The sequence below is a fragment of the Pseudonaja textilis genome, chromosome 7 (assembly GCF_049901715.1).
Source record: "Pseudonaja textilis isolate UNSWEBS1 chromosome 7, rPseTex1.2, whole genome shotgun sequence".
NCBI classification, from domain to species: domain Eukaryota; kingdom Metazoa; phylum Chordata; class Lepidosauria; order Squamata; family Elapidae; genus Pseudonaja; species Pseudonaja textilis.
In genome coordinates this window covers 47,758,912-47,784,459 of record NC_141996.1, presented here as the reverse complement: position 1 = coordinate 47,784,459, position 25,548 = coordinate 47,758,912, and positions in this window count along the sequence as shown.

The window sequence follows — 25,548 nt, the reverse complement described above, 5'->3', positions numbered from 1 at the left end:
GCATGTCTTTTCAGAAGAAAATCTCAATGACCTCAATTCAAAGACCAGGAAAATATTTATAAGATTACAGATTAAATGTGTTTTCAAATACCCAAGATGGATTATAATATTGTAAAAATATTTTTCAAGCAGCAGCTGCAACTTGATAAACAAAATAAAACCATAAATATGAGGTTAACTTTAAATGCATATGTATGCACGTGCATACACACACACACACACACACACACACACACACACACACACACACAGGGTGAGAGAGAGAGAGAGAAAGAGAGGGGGGGACAGGCAGGCAGGCAGATAACAGATAATCAGAGTTGGGAGGGACCTTGTAGGTCATCTAGTCCAACCCTCTGCCCAAGCAGGAGACCCTACACCATTTCTGACATATGGGAGTCCAATCTTTTCTTCAAAGTTTCAAGTGATGGTGCTCAAGTGACAGGCTGGCAGGCAGGAAGACATAGGAGAAGGATTTCCCCATATATCTTACCTGGAACTCCAGAATAGAAGGCAAAATATAAATATAATGGTTCCTTGAAATATAAACTATTGCTCTACCCATCATCAAAAAAGATAAAGACAAAATATAAAAAGACATGAATTTTTCAGAGTGAATTTTTAATTTTGGACAATAGCCAAAGTTTCACAAGAAGTTTTCAATAAATGCTTCCTTATTTTTAATTGCATATACAGAGAAGTTCTTGGTGCAGAAATGAGACACAACCCTGTCAGACTTCTGTCAAATACTCATGAGGTTGTTATAGTTTTTCTTCTTTCATATCTAGTAGATAACTTCTCACAAATGCCCTTTGTGAGAGAGGTGGATGAAATCCTAGCCTTGACCAGAACTGGCCTGTATATAGGGTTGGCCTGTATAACATTGATTTCCTCATGTGTCATTTAATATTTTTGTCAAAATATATACTGCTTTATATGAATTTTGAGTATGTTAATGGAAAAATAATTATTAGCCTCAAATATTCTCTCCTGAAGAGAACTTGTACTGAAAAAAATGAAGAAAATTCACAGATGAAAAACTTTTTCAAAGCAAAGGAAATATAAGTCAACTGTCAAAAGTCTTTAAGATTGTGAGGACTATATTTGCACTTACATGAAGGCAAGTAATATGACTACAAGAGAAATAAATTTCTCAGACAGTAAAGAGAGTGCTTAATTTGGTCTTATGGGGGATTATCTGGACTTCAATTAACATCTTAAAAGTTCAGGAGACATCATAGATGCAATAAAGAGTGTGTAATTATTCCCCCTAGATAATCACTTGTGCTTAAAATGAAATATAACATTTTTTATGATGCACACTTTGGGAAGCCTTCCTTCAGAGATGCAGTTTCTCAGCTGTGTGGGTCACTGATGCTTTGTTATGTGAAAATCTAATTAAGCAGTGCACATTCTTTCACATAAAAAAGACCTGCCATCTATGAAGAGAACTTTGAATTATATCTGGTGAACAAATATCATATAGTTCTTTCTGTACTTACATGTTCTCGAAAGGTTTACTTCTTAATAGTATAATGCTGAAATCTTTCACGAAGAAAATTGTTATCCTAATGTATAACATGCTGGGAAATGCAAAATGATCAGCAAAAAAGCTGGACATACTCATAAGCATTCTCATGACCTTGAAGAATCAAGTGTATGCATGAACTCAAACAAACAAACATACAGGTTCACATACAAATGTATTTATAATAAAGAAAAAGATAGTAAAGTGTCACATTTCATGTTTGCCCATAGCTCCATTTTTACTTAATAATATCTGGGAAATCATTTAAAGTTCTGCTGTTATAAAAATAATGGTATTAACAGTAGAAATGACAGAAAATAGCAACAAGACAGTTTGTCTCTCCCCACAATAATACTAACCTTTTGAATTTATTTCCTCACTATATTGTTTAAAAATAAACAGCTCATACTTTATATTTAGTAATGACATTTTGAATATATTCTTTATCAATTGTATATTTCTAGTTGTCTGTTCCCTTCAAAATAACATTTTTTTTCATAAATTACATTAAAACATATATTTACGGCATTTATGCAGCTTAGAATATTTTGGGAACTGGAAACTGCATGTGCAATTTAAATAAGTAATCCCCAAATTCAAAATTAATCCAGGAAGTGAAAATTAGATAAGCTTTCTTTTTTCCTTTTTATATTGTTTGGTTTTCTGCCCCACCCCCATCCAAAGAAAGGCAGTCAAGGAGATGTTCAATAAAATCTTTCAATTATTAGTTTTATTTATTGATTGAAATTTTGTGCCAAATTCTCCAAAGTTTATATAGCTCTCCATTTCACAAAGCAACTCTTGAGTTACAATGAGTAAAAAAAAAAAAGCATGCATAAGATAGTTTAAAACATAACAATACAGAGAGAGCATCCAATGTTCTAAAGCAATCTAAACAACATAGCACATTATGGGTTCATACTAACACCTCAAATCCCATGCCCTAAAATTAATTATTAAGAAAAATTAATAAACACAATAACTAATAATAACAATGTTCTGAAACTGTCAGTGAAATTGTAACCAGCAAGTTATTTTTATCAATGCATGTTAACAGAATAATGCATAGGAGGCTTCCAGAAATTTTTTTTATCTCAGATTGCTTCTTGGTTTTGTAAAGTTTCCGCATCTCTTCTTCCTGTCGGATCTCTATTTTGTATATGCAAGTGACATGAAAACACAAATCCCCTTTGAGTTCATTTTTGCAATATTCTGCACAGATTGTTTCAGAAATGGATCAAAGCACTTTTTAAAACAGATATCAGCATGAAAGCCATCTGGGTTACTTTGGGTTAGTCACTCTCTCAGCCATTTACCCCAAAAGGCAGAAAAAAGAAAAAAAAAGTTAGGAAACTCTGGTGATGTATTTCTTGGGTAGTTACATATTTCTCTGTACTATATCTTAGTAATTTTTTGTCTTGATCCCAACACAGAGTGAAAGTTTAAGTCTTTCTTGCTAGTGTCTGTGAAATAGTCATTTTGCTGCTGTTGAAATGCTGCTTTTAATTGACACATCAGAAATTCTTTCTAGCACAATTGCTCTATCTCTTCCTATTTATTCTTTAAAAAGAAAACAGTGTGTTTCTGCATCTAGCTAGACTAGTCAGATATGTAAGTGATGATATTTTGTTCCAATACAATAAATGTTTAATTCTCATGTGAGACATATTTTTTATTTTAAATACAGCTACGCCCAAGCCTAGGCTTTTTCTTAGACAGTTTTAATAAGATAGGCTGTTCTTGAAGTTTTGAATTTGAATAATTTCCATCATACCTTGAAAAACAATTAAGTTCAGAATGAATTTTTTTACCAGTTTTAATCATTGCAATTACCAAAAACCATGAATACCTTCAAAGTTATAAATGATTCTCCGTTTCAGTAATATTTTGTTTTCTGACAGAATATACACTCCTCAAAAAAATAAAGGGAACACAAAAATAGGTCATCCTAGATCTGAATGAATGAAATATTCTTATTAAATACTTTGTTCATTACATAGTTGAATGTGCTGACAACAAAATCACACAAAAATTATTAATGGAAATCAAATTTAGCAACCCATGGAGGTCTGGATTTGGAGTTACACTCAAAATTAAAGTGAAAAAAAAAAACACTACAGGCTGATCCAACTTTGATGTAATGTCCTTAAAACAAGTCAAAATGAAGCTCAGTAGTGTGTGTGGCCTCCACGTGCCTGTATGACCACCCTACAATACCTGGGCATGCTCCTGAAGAGATGGCAGATGGTTTCCTGAGGGATCTCCTCCCACATCTGGACTAAAGCTTCCCCCAACTCCTGGACAGTCTGTGGTGCAACGTGGCGTTGGTAGATGGAGCGAGACATGATGTCCCAGATGTGCTCAATTGGATTCAGGTCTGGGGAATGGGCGGGCCAGTCCATAGCATCAATGCCTTTGTCTTGTAGGAACTGCTGACACACTCCAGCCACATGAGGTCTAGCATTGTCTTGCATTAGGAGGAACCCAGGGCCAACCGCACCAGCATATGGTCTCAGAAGGGGTCTGAGGATCTCATCTCGGTACCTAATGGCAGTTAGGCTACCTCTGGCGAGCACATGGAGGGCTGTGCGGCCCCCTAAAGAAATGCCACCCCACCCCATTACTGACTCACTGCCAAACTGGTCATGCTGGAGGATGTTGCAGGCAGCAGAACGTTTTCCACAGCATCTCCAGACCCTGTCATATCTGTCAGATGTGCTCAGTGTGAACCTGCTTTCATCTGTGAAGAGCACAGGGCTCCAGTGGTGAATTTGCCAATCTTGGTGTTCTCTGGCAAATGCCAAATGTTCTGCACGGTGTTGGGCTGTAAGCACAACCCCCACCTGTGGATGTCGGGCCCTCATACCATCCTCATGGAGTCTGTTTCTGATGGTTTGAGCAGCCACATGCACATTTGTGGCCCGCTGGAGGTCATTTTGCAGGGCTCTGGCAGTGTTCCCCCTGTTCCTCCTTGCACAAAGGCGGAGGTAGTGGTCCTGATGCTGGGTTGTTGCCCTCCTATGGCCTCCTCCACATCTCCTGATGTACTGGCTTGTTTCCTGGTAGTGCCTCCATGCTCTGGACACTATGCTGACAGACACAGCAAACCTTCTTGCCATAGCTCACATTGATAATGTCATCCTGGATGAGCTGCACTTCCCGAGCCACTCGTGTGGGTTGTAGACTCCGTCTCATGTTACCACTAGAGTGACAGCACCGCCAGAATTCAAAAGTGACCAAACCATCAGCCAGAAAGCATAGGAACTGAGAAGTGGTCTGTGGTCACCACCTGCAGAACCTCTCCTTTATTGGGGATGTCTTGCTAACTGCCTATGCTTTCCACCTGTTGTCTATTCCATTTGCACAACAGTATGTAAAATTGATTCAATCAGTGTTGCTACCTAAGTGGACAGTTTTATTTCACAGAAGCGTGATTGACTTGGAGTTACATTGTGTTGTTTAAGTGTTCCCTTTATTTTTTTGAGCAGTGTATAATGTTGCTGTATTTACATAACTCATTAATCTCTGTGATTCTTCTGATATGATTGTGAAATGTATTATTAAAAAGAAAAAGAATTATTATGTTTAACTGAATCAACATTGGGTTGATTTGAGACTCCTTTCCTCAGTTTTATTTGCATCCTACAACACTCATCATACTTATGGGCAGCACAGCTAATTGGGCTTGGTGGGAGATAAACACATGGAATAATTCAGATTAGTGAGGGATAGTTTATGAGCAAAAATGGAACAACAAAGTGTATTATGCATTGCTTTGAGATCCTAGAGTGAAGTAAATCTCAGGAATAAGAATAACAAAAGACCTGTACTGAATCAGAAGTTCTAACAATGCAATAAAAGCACATTTGGAACATCACCTTTGTCTCTCTTGCCTGTTCCAAACACTGTAAGACAAGGAAGGAAGGAAGGAAGGAAGGAAGGAAGGAAGGAAGGAAGGAAGGAAGGAAGGAAGGAAGGAAGGAAGGAAGGCAGGCAGGCAGGCTTTTCTTTTCCTTAGCTTTTCTGGATTTTACCCTTTCCTCCCCCTATGCCCCCAAAATAACCCCACCAATCAACTATTCCAACTCAATTACTAACTCCAGGAATAATCTTACAAACAGTGCTATCTATGTCAACTAAAACCATTGTTTTATTCACCTATCCTACATTTCTACATCTATCACATGGCAGGATGAAGTCAAATATAGTACATGTTCAGAAAAGTTATGACAGGGAAGCTTTTGAACAATAAATTGTTGCCTTTATTTTTGCTTATGGATTTCTTGAACTCTCTGGTTGAGATTTGGTCTAATCCAGGGGTGAGATTCTACCAGTTCTCACCTATTTGCTAGAACAGGTTGTTAATATTCTAAGTAGTTCAGAGAACCAGTTGTTAGAAGAAATTACTGGCCTAATCCTGTAAGGAAGGCAGGAAGGAAACATTCTGGTATTGCTTGCAGAAACTGCCTCTCCATTAACCCTTATTACATTCTTGGCAGGACTAGACTTCCTGTCTCTGGAACTTCTCTGGAGTTTCTTTCCCCTCCTTTGCTGGTACTTTGCTTGTGTGGAATGACCATTCAAAGTTACAATGGCACTGAAAAAAGTGACTTATGACCGTTTTTCACACTTAAGACTGTTACAGCATCCCCACAGTCATGAGAGGCCAGGTGAGGAGATGTGTGCCTTGAGTGATATTGAGTTGGGCACCCCCAGCCAATAACATGACCACCAAGCCATGCCCACCACCTAAGCCATGCCCACAGAACCGGTTGTTAAAAAGTTTGAATCCCACCCCTGGTCTAATCCAAAAGATTTATAGACTGGTGTACATGAAATACCCTTTTCATAAGTTTAAGAACCTTTGAAGAACCTTTGAAGAACACTTATTCATAAGTGCCAGCATGCAAGTGTTCTCCTAATCTATTTATAGCTCATTTAATGCCATGAGCTTATTTACTTTAAACCTGTGTTGTTTTTGAAAAAAATCTTTTATCTGTTTTCATTTAGACCCTTAATTTCAATTGTGGCAGAATGTTGATACAGATGAGAAATGGTTTATTTTTTTTTATATCAAATGTGGCATATGTTGCTACTTTCTTTAGTTGCTTGTCTTAATATTTTCCATTATTTAAAAACAATTTATTATTTTAGTTCTCATAGTGCGAAGAAAATTGAGGAAATTCACACATTCATTGCAACAACTTGCATTATATTTTGGAAATGAATGTGACTATTTTGCATTGGTTCTGTCTTGTATTTTTCCACAAGAAGAAATCTTGCTGGAAAGCACGTATTCAGCTCAGCAGGAAAGCACTGACAGGAAGGAAGTTAAATAAAAGAATAACCCCAGACAAGAATGTGTATTCCAAGAAGATATGCCTGTCTATAGCAGTTACAAAATAGCAGCTATAGAGTATGTGGCTCATGTCACGTAAACTGGTCTAAAAAGATTAACATTGTGTCTCTTTACCTTTCTGTAAATTTCCTCTCTCACCCCCTCCCTTGGATTAGCACAATAAAAGAGGACAGAAAAAAAGCCTGGGGGAGGAGAAAGGAGCAGAAGAAGCAGAAGCCCGGACATTTCCATCTGTTCCAGGGCAGCCAGGGAATCCCATCTCCCCCAGGCTCAAAGTGTTGCCTCATTTTAAGATCTCTTGTGTTTTGTGTGTTTTATTTCTTGTGCTTGCTTGGCAGTCACTCTTGTGAGAGTCTTGCCTAGCCTCACCCTTGCGAGGGTCCCACTCTATCTCGCCCTTGCGAGGGCTATTTTCTCACCCTTGCGAGGGTTACTTTAAACTTCGTCCTTGCGAGGACTAATTCACCCTTGCGAGGGTCCCACTGTCTCGCCCTTGTGAGGGCTACTTTAAATCTCACCCTGGCGAGGGTTATTCTCTGAGAGGAATTCAGCAATCAACCAGAAAGGCGAAACAACAGACCGGTCGCTCAACACGACAAATGAAGTTTTTAGATACAGGTAAAAAACAGAATGAAGTACAGGCTTCACAGAAGTGAAAAACATGACAGTTCTATAAAATAATATGCTTTTAATAACTTTTAGTTGAGATAAAACTCTAACATTGCAACTTTGAAAAATAAATTAGTGCTCATTGTATGTTCATGGCCAAGCAAAATTTGTTTCAATAATCTGTAGTTCTAGTAGAGACTTCAAATAATTTAAGTCATCTTTTATATCATCTGGACAAGCAGATCCAACATTAATTAGATAAAAATAGATTTAAAGAATCTGCCTACAATCCTGGAAGAATCAGTCTTTTTTTCCTCAAATAAAATTTGCTAGTTCTATGGAAATTGGCTAAATATAATTTTATTCCTTTTTGGTCTGCTGCTGTATAATTTTATAACGGCTGTATTTGTCAATAAAACAAAAGGATATTGAGGCCTGATCTATTTTATACTGCATCATTTTTAGGTTTTCTATTTTAAAATTACATTTTTGAGAAGATATCTAAAACACAGTTATAGTATAATATACAAAGTCAGGTTCAAACATGTGTATTCCTTTAAAAAGATTGTGTGTACCTGAATGTCCATTGTTTTGATAGTATTTATGACAAATCTGGTTTTACTGCTCAAATAGAAAGGAAATCCCTGGATTCATGGTATCCAAATATCATACATTTATCAGATGTATGTAGTTTATGAAAAGAGATGCAATATAATTATCAGAATTTTGAGGCTATTGGTATTGTGTTTCTTTTAACTCTCCTAAACCATCATGTTACATGCTTCTACAGTATAGAATATGAACAAATGTTTTCATCACATTGTTAAGTAATTGTTAATTTATCTGATTGTCATTCTGTAATTATTGTGTGATTGATTATGTGCCATCAAGATTTTGTTAATTTTTTAGCAATCACACGGATAGATTTACTTCATGATAATGTGTCCTTTACCTGATATTTCAGGTCTAGGCTATGTAACAAGCATATCTTAATGATTGACTGATTGATAACATTTGTAGTCTCAAAGTCACCACCTTCTATAAAGAGGTTAGTATCTTCCTGTGCAGTGCAGATGTATTATAGATTTTGGTGGGAAGCCAAAATGGTTCTTATAACTGATGAAGCCATTCTGCCTTTCCATAAAACTATGAGAAGGTAAGAGATATTCATTTTGCTTTCAGCTAACTTCAAAGTCTCTCTAATACATCTGAAGATTCATGTGAGGTGCTTACAAACTCTTGAGGTATTTTCCTCACAAATTGAAAGCAATTCTAAAAGGAATATAATCTTTAAAGGCAATGAACTTGCTTCCTTATCTGCTGTTCTTTTTGAAGTACAGTTTCTCTTTGATTTACAGGATGACTGATTGCATATGAAAGGTATCAACTGATGATCATGTGTCCAAAGTAAAGTTCACTGAGCCTCTTATATCAAATCATCAGCATAATCATACCATTTCTTCATATTATAATATCAGCCTACAATTGCATAAGAATTAATGTTATGCATATTAGAGAAGGCATTTTAAAAGGTCAGTTGCTAGTTAAAAATACCTTGGTTATATGTATAGAAATGAAGCTTGGAGAAATTTAAAAGTAAAAAAAAAACCCTTTCCCCCTTTCATTTCAGAAATTAGTGAAATTTCATTTCTAGTATGATAGCTTGGCCTTTGTTAGGAAATTGATTACTGACCACTGAAACATAAAAACATGCTTTTATTATTTGAGGCAAATTTTAGCTAATCAGGAATAAGAGGTTAATTAACCTCTGTGTAGCTTACTACTTCAAAAACATATGAAGATCTAGGCAGATACCTTGCATGCGAATACAGCTGTTCATACTTTTTCCCACAGGGGAACCAGTAATAGGATTTGTGCAGAATATATGCATATATATGCAAGAGAGCATTACACTGGGCAGAATTCATTGGAAATCAATCAGATTAAAACAACAGAATCATAATAGCGTTCACTCACACACTAAATAATAGAGGCTTAGTATGTAAGTAGCCATTTTACTTTCTAGACCTCTATTTATGGTTAACTGTTTTGTACAAATTCAATAAACTGGTCTATCAATAAATCATGACAAAACAAATTTTTACTGAACATATGTGATATATAGCATCCCTTAGTAGTGTAGGAAATACCATTATTCCTGATAAGTGGACACAAATCCCTTCCTAAAACTTGTAGTGAAGGGGAGTTCTGTGATCCTTCAGATATTTGAAAATGTCATGTATCCAAATCTTTGAGTTTTTCTTTGTAAAATTTGGCTTTTGAGTATTCACTTTTCCTATAAGATTTTGAAACTAACTATGAAAAATAAAGAACTTCTCAGACTTATTTTGGTTATTCTGGCAATTACATGTCATAAAAGATAAGAGATGATTTTATAAACTGGATAATAGAGAGAAAAATAATACAAAAGCCTGATGTCAACTAATATTGAAACTTACAGAACAATACTAAATGTTAAAAAGAAACCCAGAAATATTAAAGATCTGTGAAGAATGTAGCCAAAGTTGGTAACTACAATATTACCCTGTCCTTGATTATGTCTATTGATATGGATAATCTTTGTCTAAAAGAAGTTAGTGAAGGAATGAAGACATGGGAAAAACTGAAATTAATTTGGATTGGTCTCACTTTTGCTGACTATGAAATCAGAGTCTTGGTATGGAAAAAAACGAGCCAGTCATTTTCTGTCTCCAATTGACCAATAGTAAAGTGCAAGAAAGTAATTTCTTCATGGTTGACCTCAAAACCAGAGCAATAGAATCCCTTTACCTCCTACTACATACCGGAGAGTATTTTTTGCATTCCTTCAGTCAATATTTCCAATATATATTCATCTGATCATTTGAAGATACAAAACAAAACCGAGCAGCTATTATAAAGTTCATCCACTTTGGTACATTGCTCAGCCATTTCCTAGAAAAAAACACATTTGTAATTTTGCCTAATTATGTTAACTATGCAGGTGTAGTATGGGGTGGTTAGAATGTGAAAGACACAAGGTGCATTATTAATAAAGACTGTAATTAGGCAACAGGAACATAATAGAATAGAATTCTTTATTGGCCAAGTGTGATTGGACACACAAGGAATTTATCTTGGTGTATATGCTCTCGGTGTACATAAAAGAAAATATACATTCATCAAGAGTCAAGAATCAGAAGGTACAACACTTAATAATAGTCATAGGGTGCAATAAGCAATCGTCATACTAGGAAATAAAAATTGTTAGGATACAAGCAACAAGGTCACAGTCATACAGTCATACGTGGGAGGATTGTTGTAGATTGCATGCAGGAAGTAATGGTCAGAGTAAAAAAGAAAGCCTGGATCCAAAAAGAAAAAAAAGTGACAGGGAAATAAATTGCCCCCCCGCCCCCCCCCCTTGAAAGTCATATTTCATTTTTAAAAGCAGCCTGGTATCTTGCTTATGGATTATTGGTATGATATTGGTATGCTAGTGAAGAGGAAAAAAAATATAGAAGTCTTATGAATGTCACCTCAATTCCCTTTGCCTCAGTAAAAAATAGAGTCACAGTAGACCAGATTAATCCTGGTTGAATTTTTACATGAATTCTTTAGGGTACTGGTTCTATTTTATATCTCAGACCAATTCCAAGCTATCATAACACTCCTTAAGCAGTTATGAACAAAATGCTGCATCTGCTAAAGCCCATAAATAGGTAGAAAAAGGAAGGAATTTTTCATAAAGAAAAAATGACCTGAAACTCCCTTGAGTTTTATCATTGCAAAATGGAAATACTTTTTCCTTCCTCTTTGGATTACACTACAGTTGAACTGGAAATAAAACAGTTTAGCTGCTCAATACAATATAATGTATAAAAACAGTGGTGGTGTTGGTTTTGGAGCACATACTCAAACATATTGTATAGTACTGTCTGCTTGTTTTTTTCTTTCTCTTTCTTTTAGACATATTCCAATTTTGTTCTGAAAGCTGTACAAATTGAAAATAGAAAGATGACACAGTTTATTTCTAGATTTCTTTTAAGCCACTGGGAATAATATATTTTAAAAATGGCAGCATTGTGGGGGGAAAAAAATCTAAGGCTGTAATCCAATCCACATAAAGACACAAGTAAATCTCCTGGAACTCAGAGTGTTATTTCCAGATAAAATCAAATAAGATCAGGCTTCTCATTTAAGGAGGCTGTTAACATCTAACAGAGCTGGAGGTAGAGAGAATGTCAGTGGGGTTATAAAACAATAATGGCAACATACTCATTTAATCAAAAAGCTATTAAGTGAGGATTTCAGTATTAAGAACCTGGTAGAAAAATAGAGAAGCTTTTGGAAAATCAAGCCGGGCTTTTTTCCACCTTTTTTTGGGGGGGGGGTATTGCTTGATATAAACAGAATTAAATTTGACTGTCTGATTGCTATATAAAGACATCAGAATTATACAGCAAGGAAATAATAAAACAAAATAAATTTGGATGTTTTTGAAAAAAATACTATTTAACATCTGTCAGATTTATATTAGATGATTTAACCACAATGTGGTTAAACATGCAAATAAGTTGTTTTAAATCCTTATTTTATTATTTAAATTACACCTGAAGAATAGGCAATAATGAAACCTCCTGATCATGTTATTGCAGAAGTAAGTTGTATTAAATACAATAGAATTCATTTTCTATTAACAGTAAAACATTAAGTACTCAAATATACAAACCTTGCTAAATCCAAGTTTTCTGTAGTTCCAAAGGAATTTGATTGAATTCTATCAGTTTGGTATATAGAAAACATCTTAGAAATACTTTGTCTGACATAAATTTGGGTTAATATGGTATTTTCTTCCTTGATAGGACTTGGAGATGGTTTAACTCCTCATCCATTTTGGTTGAATATCATTTTCTATAGGAAAAAACATATCTTTCGTTGTTAGATCTTGTACTAACCATAAATTGCTAGCAGTGGTGCCTTATTAGGTCGCAATGCCTGAGATATTTCCTTACGTAAAGAGAGAACAGAATAACCTGGGGCAGGCAAAAAAAAATAATCAGTGGAAGTAAGAGTAGGTTCTGACTTCCTGCCAATTTCTCCAGTGAGTCTGGCAGGGAGTACTGAAAATTCCTTCCTTCCTTCCTTCCTTCCTTCCTTCCTTCCTTCCTTCCTTCCTTCCTTCCTTCTTCCCTCCCTCCCGCCAAACCCTTATATAGTATTCAAGAAATGTAAGATAAGAGCATATTTTTATCTTGGCAACATTTAGTAACAATTGGCCTTATGGTATAATTTGCCTGAAAACACTCCTTCATTTATAGAACTAAAGTTATTTTGAAGTTTTGTGGTAATTAGACCACTTTGCTTCCAGAATGAAAAAAGAATGGTTTGTAGATTAAACATTTTTGACAAACATTTCTCCTCCCATTTGAGGGGACTTTTAGCAGGCCTGAGCAATGATCTCTGCTAATTTTAACATCTGGCTGTTCCTAATTGGTTCAACAAGTGTGAAACTCTTAGTGAGCAGGACTCAGATTTAGCATTCTTCATGGCCACGCATATCCAAATGATTACTCTCCTTGCTGTTTTGAAATGACTCTGTGACATAAATCTGAAAAATGCACACTCATTTCAGATGCTTGAGGTTCCAAGTCAGGGCAAACATTTTGTGCTCTTTCATTCCAAACCAGCAGATCTGATTCTTTGTTTACTTCCTGCTCCTATAAATGATTCTTACTCTGTCATAAAATATGCCTTCTCCGATGCCCTTGAGCAAAATCATGAATGTTCCTTAATGAGCTGGCTGCACCCTGTGCAGAAATGTTCTAGTGATCATTTTATAATTTGTCATTTTATAATTTTGAGACCACAATTTTTGCCATTTCTCTAGATCAATCCCATATCCAAAATTCTTTCCCCAAGCAATCATAGTTTCTTTAACTCGTTCTTCTTCTAGTTTAATTTCTAATAAATATCCATACAATTTTTTAATCACCTTTTCATCAGTACCTGTCAAAATCTTATCTAAATCAGTCATAGAAACCTTCTGTTTTAGAATCTTTATCATACCTTGAATGTATTTGCGCATATGAAAACCAATTCATCTTTATACCTTGTTCCTCTAATTTTTGTATAGATTTAAGTTCACCCTTTTCATTCAATATTTCACCATATCTAACTGTTTGTCCCCTTTTGTATATTATAGGATAAGAAAATGCTTCAATATTCCAGTCAATACCAGACTGGAATTTTCAAATAACATTGTCTTTTAATCTTCTCCCAGTTTAACCACAGAGACTCCCATATATAATGTCTTCTAAAGTACCCCTGTGTTTTAGTTCCTTTATACCATAAAAAAACATGCCACCCCAACAACAGTTCATGTCCTTCTAATGTCAAAAATCTAGTATTTCTTTTTTTTAAAACAAGTTTTATTGATTTTACAAACAAACAAACAAAACAAAACATCATTAAACATTAAAAACATAAAAACTCTTTCCATTGTAGATCCTTACAAGGCAGGTAACATATTGCTTTATATCACGTACTTATAATTTATCCCATTTCCATATAAACACGTAAATTCCCTTTACCAAATTCCACATTGTTTCTCTTTAATCATTATTCAATCATATTTCCTTTCTGATTTATCTGCTATCCAGTCATCAACTTTATATTTTCCTCTGGCTTGTTTATAATTATTCTCATCTAGTCTTCCTCCGAGGTTTTATTATTTAATTCTTAATTAAACACACACACATAAGACATAGACATAAAAACTTAAAACTTTCTTCTAGAAAGTAACTTGGCCCCAGATTACCACTTTTTGTATGGACTTCAATTGAATTCATGCTCTTCTTATATACCACTACCCATCTTATTTACCATTCTATATCTATTATATAACTCCTCTCCACTTTTGCCTCATCTTAATTCTGTTTTATATATTTAATCTTGCTTTTTTTTTAAAAAAAAAAAATTTATATCTTTTGTCCATTTCTCCATTTATATCTGTCTCATTTCCAATTTAAGAAAGAATAGTTTCCCCTGGAATCACTAATCGGAGTATGATGCCTTTCTATCATTCCCCTAAGTTAAAATTTAAAATAACACCTAAATCCCAATCAGAATAGTACGTTCTACTATTTCAGAAACCAATACTACAATAATAAATCCATAACAATCAACACATTAATCCATTAAACTCTATATTCAAACGAATATTTTAAACATTCCCTTTAGTATTTTATTAAAACTTATTATCATTCATTATTAAACCTTTTAAAGTTATACCTTGATATTTTAGTCTTTTATTAGATCTTAAAAAGTTCTGATTATCTACTTATAATACAAATACCACTATTACAATACTCATGTGTACTTTGCAGAATCCCCCTTTTTTTTTAAAAAAAAAAAATCCCATATATTACCCATTATCCCTAAAAAAAATTTCCTTTTCTCCATCTTGTCTTATACCTTTGTAACCTTTTTCCCCCTTTTCCCTTTCCTTCTTAGCCCGCCTAAACTTTTTACCCCCTCCTCTCCAAACCTCTGCCTTCTTGATTTCCCCTTTCTGTTGCATTCCTCTTTCCTTTTGCTTTCTAGCATTCTGTTGTTTTTGCATCTTCTTTTTCTCTTTCATAAACATTTTTTTATTTCTTAAGTCCTTCCTTTTCGCTCCTCTCTTTCTCCTTTCTTTCTTAGTCACACCGTTTAGTTCATTAAAAATGGCTTCTTCTTCCTCGGCTTCTTCCAGCTGTTGTTTAATTTGCTGACACATGACAAGCGCCATATCTAGAAAACAAAGGGCTTCTCCCATAACATCTTTGCCTTCTTTCTTTATTTTTAAATATTGTTTTTTTAATTCATCAAGAGATAGAGCCATTTTGAACTGTTTCTTCTTCTCTTTCTGTATCCTCTTCTTCTTATTAAGCCAATCAATTATTTCCAAACTTAAAACAGTTCCCAAAAGTCCCAAAATCCCACAGTCATCAAACAGTCCAGGCAGAGTACAAGCTTCTTCTTTTTACAGTTTCTCTTCTAGGAGTGTAGTCAAATTAGGGAAAGCAGAAACGTCCAATCTGTGCTTTAAATCTTTCTTAGAATTAATTTCTATTCTCTTTATCTTCAAGGCATCTCCTCCAGCAAAATCTTAGAGTAAAGATTTGTTTTCCCAAGCCTCTCCCTTCCCACTTATAACAAAGGAGTTTAGGTTTTACCTTCTATCAAAAGGCTAGTTTCCCTTGTCCATTTGTTAATTCCATAAGGGAGGGAGAGTAACTTCCCCTTTTCATCACTTTTCTTCGCAGCTGAAAACATCAATCGGGAACATTATAGCTTCCAAGTCATTACTTTCCCAGGTGTTAAATACGTCCTTAAGGTCCCAGTTCGACCAAGAAAAAACTTTCTTTAAAAAAAAACTCCTTCTCCCTCCTGCGCATTCTTTATCCAATTGCCGGCTTCTTTATGGTGCCCATAAAAGACCACCGCTGCACCGTCTTGAGAGAAGGGGGTTATTGCCGGCTGGGGGGGGGGTTGCGATGCTCCTCATCCCCGTCCGGATCCCCCCTTTCTTCAGCTGCCCCAACAGGGCAGCCTTAGCCTCCAAATCCGTCAGGATCGGAGGCACCAAGGCGGCTAGCACAGCAGGGATCGCAGAGAAGGCGAATCCCTGCTGTCACCGAAGCCGACAAACCGGAAGTGTCAACAGTCTAGTATTTCTTAATGTTATCCATTCCTTAACCCACATCAAATTTGTAGCTTGGTAATACAACTCCCAATTAGGCAAACCAAATCTTCCTCTTATTCTAGCATCTTGCAAAAGTTTTAACATTATTCTCACTTTCTTACTTTGCCATATATATTTCAGCACAATTTTATTTAAATCTTCAAAATAGTCTTTTCCAAGCCTAATTAGAATTGTTTGAAACAAATATAAAATTCTGGATAATATATTCATCTTGATTGTTGATATTCTCCCTGGAGTGGGGTGGGAATGAAGATTTTATAGTATCCTTCTCCTGCCATACCCACCAAGCCACACCCACCAAGCCACACCCACCAAGCCATGCCCACCATGCCATGCCATGCCATGCCACGCCACGCCATGCCATGCCACGCCCACCAAGCCACACCCACAGAACTAGTAGTAAAAAAAAAATTAAAAAGTTTTTTATTTTTATCTTTTACAAACATCTCTTTTGGTGAACAATGTGGTTTCAGGTTTAAATATTTCCATACAAACATGACCATAATTACATATTTATCTTTCATATACAGTTTCTTATCAAATCAGTACATTTTCCATTTTCTGTAAATTTTCACAAATATTCTTATATTTTTCACATTTATTTTATCCATTTTCAATTCATATCTTAACTTATTCCATTTTTCTTTCATTATACTGTGGAAAGGGAACTTCATGAGGACAGTGGTGACACCCAAGCAGGAAAAGCCCAAAGGGAACATCAGGCCAGTCATAAAACAAACTTGCATAGGAAAAGAGATTTAATAAAAGGTATTGAAAGAAGCCCCCTAGACAAAAGCCAAGTAATTAAGAAAGCTAGGGAAACAAGAAAAAGAAATCCCTTACAAACAACAGGTCATGCCAAATCAGCAAAACAAATAGACAAAAGACACGAAATAAATTCCATAGCAGACAGGAGATTGCCACCAAACAAATATAAGAAAACATTAGAATGAAACTGATAATCCAATCAAACCACCCCGTGGAGTTTACCCTCCGGCGGAAATGAAGACAACCCCCAACAGGATTTAAAACATTAAGAAATACAAACACAAGCACACACACACACAAAAGGAGAAAAAGGTATAAAAATCAGGGGTTTATAATACAAAGATGGCTAGCCCCAGGAACACAGACTTCTTGCTATCTCTTGCCTTCCTGAAAAATAAACCAGCTTCCAAGCAGTTGTCTTGTCCTTGCACTGGAGTTCTCCCAGCAGGAAAAGCGAGCCCTCAGAAGAAAGGCATTTTCCAGCCTTTCAACAATACTAATATCTTTTTATATAATATCTTAAATTCTTGTTTCTTGATCTATGTTCATTATGCTTTTATAGTCTTATCTGTCATATTTGCAATTTCATCGCATATTCTTATTTCATTATTCAATAAATTCCATCTTAATTTTAATAATTCCAAACATTTCCCCCTTAGTTTCCCTTTTTTAGTGCACCACCGTTTTATCTTATACATCATTTAGTTTACTCCCCTTTAACTTATATTAAAAATTACCATAAAATAATCATTTTTATCACCTAAAGACTACATAGGATACATACATTTTAGGTTAGATTCCAAAAGGTATTCTTTCCTTTACCTTCTAAATTTACCTTCTAAATCATTTACTATTTCAAATACATTAATCTTTTCAGCTATTTGTAGAAACTGATATTAATTTTTTAGTACAATTCTCATAAATCACTTTAGGTATACTGTTAATTTCATTTAATTTAATTAACATTCTTGTAATAGTTTCCTACTTTTACATTTATTCCAATTATAGTTTAACCATCATTCTTTAAAAATAGCCAGATAGGAAAAAAAAACATTAGTTCCAATAATTTCATTAAAAAAAAATCTATGTTTTTATAGCCCATTATACATTACCTTGCAGAATCCCCTTTCTTATTCTTTTTACCCATTATCTTTAGGTCTTCTAGCCATGTAACTTTTCATTTTTTGAGCTATCTATCTCCTTTTCTGGTCCTTTCCCTTATTCCCCTTTCCCTTTATTTTTCCCCTCCATTTCTGATTCCAATTTTTATCCCCTTCCCTCTTTTGAGCTTTCTCCTGTAATTCCCTTTTCTGCTGTTTCCTTTTTCTTTCTTTGACTTTCCAAACAGTTGCCTATTTAATTGTCCCCTCAAATCTCCAAGTTTTAATTTCCATGTTTTTTCCCTTGTTTTAATGTTCGTTGCTCCATTTGTTCATTGAGGCTGGCTTCTTCTCTAATCAACTCCTCCCCCTCTGGATGTCCTTGTTCTTCTTTGTTCTTCAACGTTGCTATTCCGGACTAGCAGGCTCGTAGCCTGCAAATCTGATTGGCCCACTGAAAGCCGATCGTGATTGGTCGCCATAGACTGATGCGATTGGCCAGTAAAGTGGCTGCCGCAATTGGCCCTGCCAAGAGCGGCAAACTCAAATCGCCTTCATTGGCTGCCTAGCTGCAGCCAGCCCTATATAAGGGGCTGCTGCGGCTGGGGTTAGTTGCTCAGATCTGAAGTCACAAATAAAGAGCTTTAGTTACTATCTGAGTCTTGCCTCCATTCTTGAACTGTCCTCCCAGATATAACACTGGCGACGAGGACGGGATGCGGAGGCAACAGAAGCTATTAAATTGAGCTAGCCGAAGGAGCACGTGGCTGACAGAGCGCAATGACGGCGACATGGCCAGCAGCGCTATACCACCTGCACCATTCGATCCAGCTAGCGAAGATTGGGACTCATACATGGACAGATTTCAAATGTTCCTGGAGTCCAACAACCTCAAAGATGCCACGCCCAGCAAGAAACGAGCCGTTTTTCTAACCCATTGTGGACCAGCCATTTTTAAGATGGCTAAAGCCAGCTGAAGTTAAAACCATGGATTGGGACACCCTTGCTCCCATCCTGCGCAACCATTACGCCCCAGCCGTGCCAACTCTCATTCGCAGGCATGAGTTCTACCAGAGGGACCAACGTGAAGGTGAGAGCATTGGGGATTTTGTGGCAGACCTGAGGAACCTGGGTGGTTTGTGTGGCTTCGACAAGCTCGAAGAAGCCATGAGAGATCGCATCGTCCTTGGCCTCAGAGACCCAACCGTCCAGAGCAAGATCATGGCCAAGGGAGACATCTCACTTGCAGATGCCATAGCAGACGCCACAGCAGCCAAAGCCACTCGTAAATTGGCAGCGCAAATGCATCGAACCAGCGGGACCAACCGCCAACCCACCAACAATGCTGGGAAACCTTCAGACAAGTACACATCAACCACCCATCACGAAGACGTCGAGTCATCCTCAGACAGCGAGGAAGAAGAAGTCCACAGGCTCCGGTCAGAACATGAGCAACGGGACCAGCGGCGTCGCAAAGCCAACTACCAATGCGCCGGATGCGGGGGAAACCATCCCCGATCCGAATGCAGATTCTTAGATGCCATATGCTGTTTTTGCGAGAAATGGGGACACATTGCGAAGGTATGCAGAAACAAGAGAAATTCCAGCCCCAGACGGAGAGGGAGCAGCCTAAAGAGAAACGATGGCAACGCCACCACGCAGAGGGACCACCCTAGCAACCAGTGGAACTGGTACAGCAGACCCCGAAGGTTTAACGACGCCCCCAGACAAGAGGAGGCTCATCAAACCATCACCATCGGCCACGCTTCATCACTTGACGCTAAAAAGATCCGAGTAGAGGTCACGATTGAAAACAAACCATGCAACATGGAAGTCGACTCTGGGTCATCACTATCCATGGTATCCTGGAGAACACTCAAGCAGCTAGTCCCCAACATCCGACGCCAAGACCTCAGCAGTCAGAGACTCATACTAAAAGACTATCAAGGCAACCGGATTCCAGTCGCAGGTACCCGCCATGTACAGGTCTCGTTCAAGGGACATAAGGCAATTCTACCACTCACCTTCGTAGACCGAGACCGGCCAAGTCTATTGGGTCTTCAGTGGTTCGCGCCATTAGGAATCAGAGTGGCTGGCATCCATCATACTGAAGACAATGACTGGGAGGTGGCTCTCGTCCACGACTTCCGAGAAGTGTTCAACGAAAGCCTAGGCAAGTACAAGGGGTCTCCTATTTCATTTAATCTTCGCCCCGACATAGCACCCATTCGCCTAAAGCCACGCCGAGTTCCCTTTGCTCTTAAATCCAAAATTGATGAGCAACTGGACAAGTTAATTGCGCAAGGCGTGTTAGAACCTATTGACCACGCCTGATGGGAGACACCAATCATCACCCCCATAAAACCTGACGGGTCCATAAGAATCTGCGGTGACTACAAGGCCACCCTCAATCACGCCCTACAGCAGAGCGCCTACCCAGTGCCAGTTGTTCAACATCTCCTGCATTCACTTGGGGGTGGCAAAATATTTGCAAAATTAGATCTGGCCCAAGCGTATCAACAGCTACCAGTTGATCCCGAGACTGCAGAAGCCCAGACTATAGTCACACATCGTGGTGCATTCAAATGCAACAGGTTCCAGTTTGGTGTAAGCGTAGCCCCAGGCATCTTTCAAAGTCTGACGGAGAGACTATTACAAGGTATAAAAGGGGTCGTGCCCTATTTTGATGACATATTAATAGCAGCACCCACAAAAAACCAATTAGAAAAACGTCTCAGAACAGTCCTACAGAGGTTCAAAAATGCTGGCCTCAAGGTTAAGAAGGAAAAGTGCCAGCTTTGCACAGAAAGGGTGGAGTTTCTTGGCTACCTCCTTGACAAGCAAGGAATCCACCCCACAGAAAAACAATTGGCAGCTATCAAAAACGCCCCAAGACCCAAAAACAAAACTGACCTCCAAGCCTTCCTGGGACTTATTAACTTTTATAACATCTTCCTACCTCAGAAGGTGACTGTTGCTGAGCCCCTTCATAGACTACTCGATAAAAGGGCATCCTGGAATTGGGGACGTCGGGAGGAACACACCTTCCAGCAAGTAAAAGACCTCCTTACCTCAAAGGCAGTACTAATTCAGTATAACGAGACACTACCTTTGACTGTCACGTGTGACGCCTCACCATTTGGGGTAGGGGCCATCCTGAGCCATGTCCTACCAAACGGCTCAGAAGCACCAATTGCATTTTTTTCACGAACTCTATCAAAAACAGAAAGAAACTATAGCCAATTAGATAAGGAAGCCCTTGCTATTGTCTCTGCAATAAAACAATTTCATGAATATGTTTATGGGAGACCGTTTTCTATTATAACGGATCATAAGCCACTACTTGGGATCCTGGCGGGCGACAAACCTACTCCACACATTGTCTCCCCCAGAATGATGCGATGGTCAGAATTTCTCGCTGCCTACGACTATCAATTAAAGTACCACCTGGGGAAATCTATTCCCCACGCAGATGCCTTGAGCCGCTCACCACTACTCGAGCCACAGGAAGACCCAGCTCCCACACTCCCGGTACTGCAAATAGAGACAATGCCATCGCCTCCACTAATGGCTCGACATTGCTTTTGAAACCAAAAGAGACTCTTGTTTGGCATGAGTTCTTAGCTGGGTGAAGAGGGGATGGCCAGATTACGACACTAAGGAAATGTTTAAGCCGTTTAAAAACAGACAAACGGAACTTTTTTCACAAAAAGGGTGCGTTTTGTGGGGAGACCGAGTTGTTGTACCAACTAAGTTACAAAAAAGGGTCTTGCAAATGCTACACAATGGACACCCGGGCATCGTACGTATGAAAGCGCTGGCAAGAAGTTACGCCTGGTGGCCAGGTATAGACAAACAAATCGAAACCTGGGTCGCCTCTTGTAACAAATGCCAGGAAAACCACTCAGCTCCACCTAAAGCCCCACCAACAGAATGGGAAACACCCAGGGGTCCTTGGTCTCGCATTCATATTGACTTTGCGGGACCTACGAGAGGGCACACCTTCTTAATAACTGTTGATGCCTACTCAAACTGGCTTGAGGTCAATAAAATGAAAGCAACCACTACTGAGGCGGTCATTAAAAAACTGAACAGACTCTTCACCACACACGGGTTACCAGATGTCCTGGTCTCTGACAATGGGCCCCAATTTACTGCCTTAGCCTTTGAACAGTATTTAGCGGAACGGGGCATCTGACACGCACTCACATCGCCGGCTCATCCTGCGGCGAATGGCCGGGCTGAACGAATGGTTCAGTTTACGAAAAAAACCCTACAGAAAATGGATCAAGGCAACATCCACGACAAAGTCACTAGAATGCTGCTCCTACAACACATCACACCAAACAGCATGACCAACAAGTGCCCAGCTGAACTCCTGGTGGCCAGGAAACTCAGATCGCCTCTAGATCGTTTGCACCCTGCCTATACCCCGGAAAAGCCCCTGGGTTCCAGCAGCAAGCACCGTATTTTCAAGGTAGGAGACCTTGTTTTCGCAAAAAAAATTTCTGGGGATCCCCTTTGGATTCCTGCCCAGGTAACTCAAGTTACGGGCCCCCGCTCCTACCATCTACTCACCACTGACGGCAGACCATGGAAACACCATATTGACCAACTGCGCTCCAGACTAACCACATCTTCCAACCCTGACTCTAACTTTGACACTAGGGGGGAGGGGAAGCAGTGAACTCAGAATTAGAACCAACACCTGTTTATTCCGAGCTATCACCGAGATCACCGCACCATGGTTGGCAACACTCACCAGCTGCAGCTGAGACTGGACAGTCGAACGCTTCGCCAGGAAGCAGCAACCAGGCAGGTTCAGCGAGCCCCGGGAACCATGACAGTAACAGTGAGGCTGAGGACTTCATCACCCCGGGGGCACCAGAGGAGAGCCGTAACCATGACACCGGTTCACCGTTCCTGTTTGATCCAGCAAGCAGTCCATCTGAACCCAGGTTTGAACAGGGTCAAGCGGAACTGCGTAAGTCAGGCAGACAGGTGCGAAGACCTGCTTACCTGCGAGACTATATTACTCCACCCCTTAAACGGAACCGAGAGGGGAGGGGTGTTCCGGACTAGCAGGCTCATAGCCTGCAAATCTGATTGGCCCACTGAAAGTCGATCGTGATTGGTCGCCATAGACTGATGCGATTGGCCAGTAAACGGGCTGCCGCGATTGGCCCTGCCAAGAGCGGCAAACTCAAATAGCCTTCATTGGCTGCCTAGCTGCAGCCAGCCCTATATAAGGGGCTGCTGCGGCTGGGGTTAGTTGCTCAGATCTGAAGTCACAAATAAAGAGCTTTAGTTACTATCTGAGTCTTGCCTCCGTTCTTGAACTGTCCTCCCAGATATAACAGTCGCCATCTCTAACATTTGTAAGGCAATACTGCACAAATCCACTCTGTTTCAATTTTCCACGGGCAGAATAGTCCAATGTTTATATATTTTTATTATTAAGTTCCTTTTGTTGGGTTTTGAATTTTTCTCAAAGTCACCTAGTATTCCCAGGGTTCAAGCTTCTTTCTTCTTCCTTTATAGTACATTAATTTCACTTTTCAGGGTTTCTATCTTATTGTATCAAAGTTCTTCTTACTTTGTATCACATTCCAATTTTTAGAGAACCAAATGTTTTTTAAAGTAAAATAGAACAAAATTTGTATATACATACATATATATATGTTTTCTGAGGTTCTCGCGGGTATTTGTATGTGGATCTTTGGTTGTTCGGGTTTTCTCCCGCGTAAGATTCGAAGTATCTAGGCAACATTTTGATGAAGTCTCATTCATCATCTTCAGGCTTCTTTCTTCGGCTCTGTGCTTCTCAGAGTGAAGCACAGAGAAGCACAGAGCCGAAGGCAGAAGCCTGAAGATGATGAATGAGACTTCATCAAAACGTTGCCTAGATACTTTGAATCTACGCGGAGAAAACCCTAACAACCAAAGATCTATATATATAATATATATATAATATATAATATATATATGGATCTTTGGTTATTCGGGTTTTCTCCCGTGTAAAATTGGAAGTATCTAGTGTCCAATTTTACGCGGGAGAAAACCCGAATAACCAAAGATCCACGTACAAATACCTGCGAGAACCTCAGAAAATATATGTATTTATGTATGTATGTATGTATGTATGTATGTATGTATGTATGTATGGTATTCAGCTTTGTTCGGGTATTTTCCCACATCATTGTAGTTGTGCTTTTAAAGTTGTAACAACATTTTGGCAGAATCTCATCTGCCATCATCAGGCTTCTGTATTGTGTCCATCTGTGAGTCAGGCCCCCACAGTTGTTTCAGTTTTAAATTTGGGGCAGCCTATTGCTGTGCCAGAATGGTTTTTTCTTCATCCTGATTGGTTGGGAATCTTGGTCTGTGTTTATTGGTCTTGGAGTTTGCTGTGTTCTGCATGATTGGTGTTTCTAATATCTTCTGTCTGTTTTGTGGCTCTTTTTGTATCTTGATTGGCTGGCAACATTGTGTTCCTTTATTGGAGGCCTGTTGTGCAGCTTGGCTCCGGGTAAATGGATGGATATCATTTGTTAGGAAACTAGGTTTCATCTGGGTGCCTGGTTGGGGTGTGTTTGACCTGGAAGTATCAGGGGGGATCTGTTTGTGCCCAGGTGTTTGCCTGGCTAGTGGTGTGGAGATTTTTTTGTTTGTGAGTGCAGGCTTCCAAATGATTGACAGTCTGGTGGAATCATCTCTTCTATTAATGCTTTCAGGTCTTTTTTCAATCTCTATCGCTTTTCTGATGATTCTGTGGCTGGGGTTTTCTATAGTGGCTAGGGCTTGGTGCCAATGAAGTTGATGCTATGACCTGTGGCTTCCATGTGTTGGACTTGTGAGGAAGTGTGTTCCAGCTTTTTGACTGCATTTTTGTGTTCATCCAGGTGGGTACTTATTCTTCTATTGGTCTGTCCAATGTATGTTGCCGGGCATGATGCACAGGGGACTTCGTATATGCTTGGTTTTCCAGGTCAATTTTATCTTTGGGGTTTCTAAGGATGGCTGCTATTTTTCTGTCTATTTTGAAGGCAGTCTTGATGTGATGTCTGTGTAGTATCTTACTGATTTTGTCTGTAGTACCTCTTAAGTAGGGCAGGACAGCTGTTCCATAGGTCTGTTCATCTTCTAGGTCTCCATTATGTCTCAGTGTGTTTTTGTGGATCAAGCCAGTGATTTTGCTTTTGTGGAAGCTGTTGGCTGTCAGTACTTTAGTCACGATGCATAGTTCAGTCTTTATGTGTGTCTTGTCCGCCAGGCATTTGGTTTTGGCAATTAGTGTTTTAGCCATGGAGTTTATCTGTGCTGGGTGGTGGTGGGATTGGGCATTGAGGTAGCGGTTAGTGTGTGTTTTCTTCTGGTATATGGTGTGTCCTAGTGTGCCATCTGTTTTTTTTGTAGATTAGTACATCTAGGAATGGTAGTTGTTTGTTTGTTTTTGTTT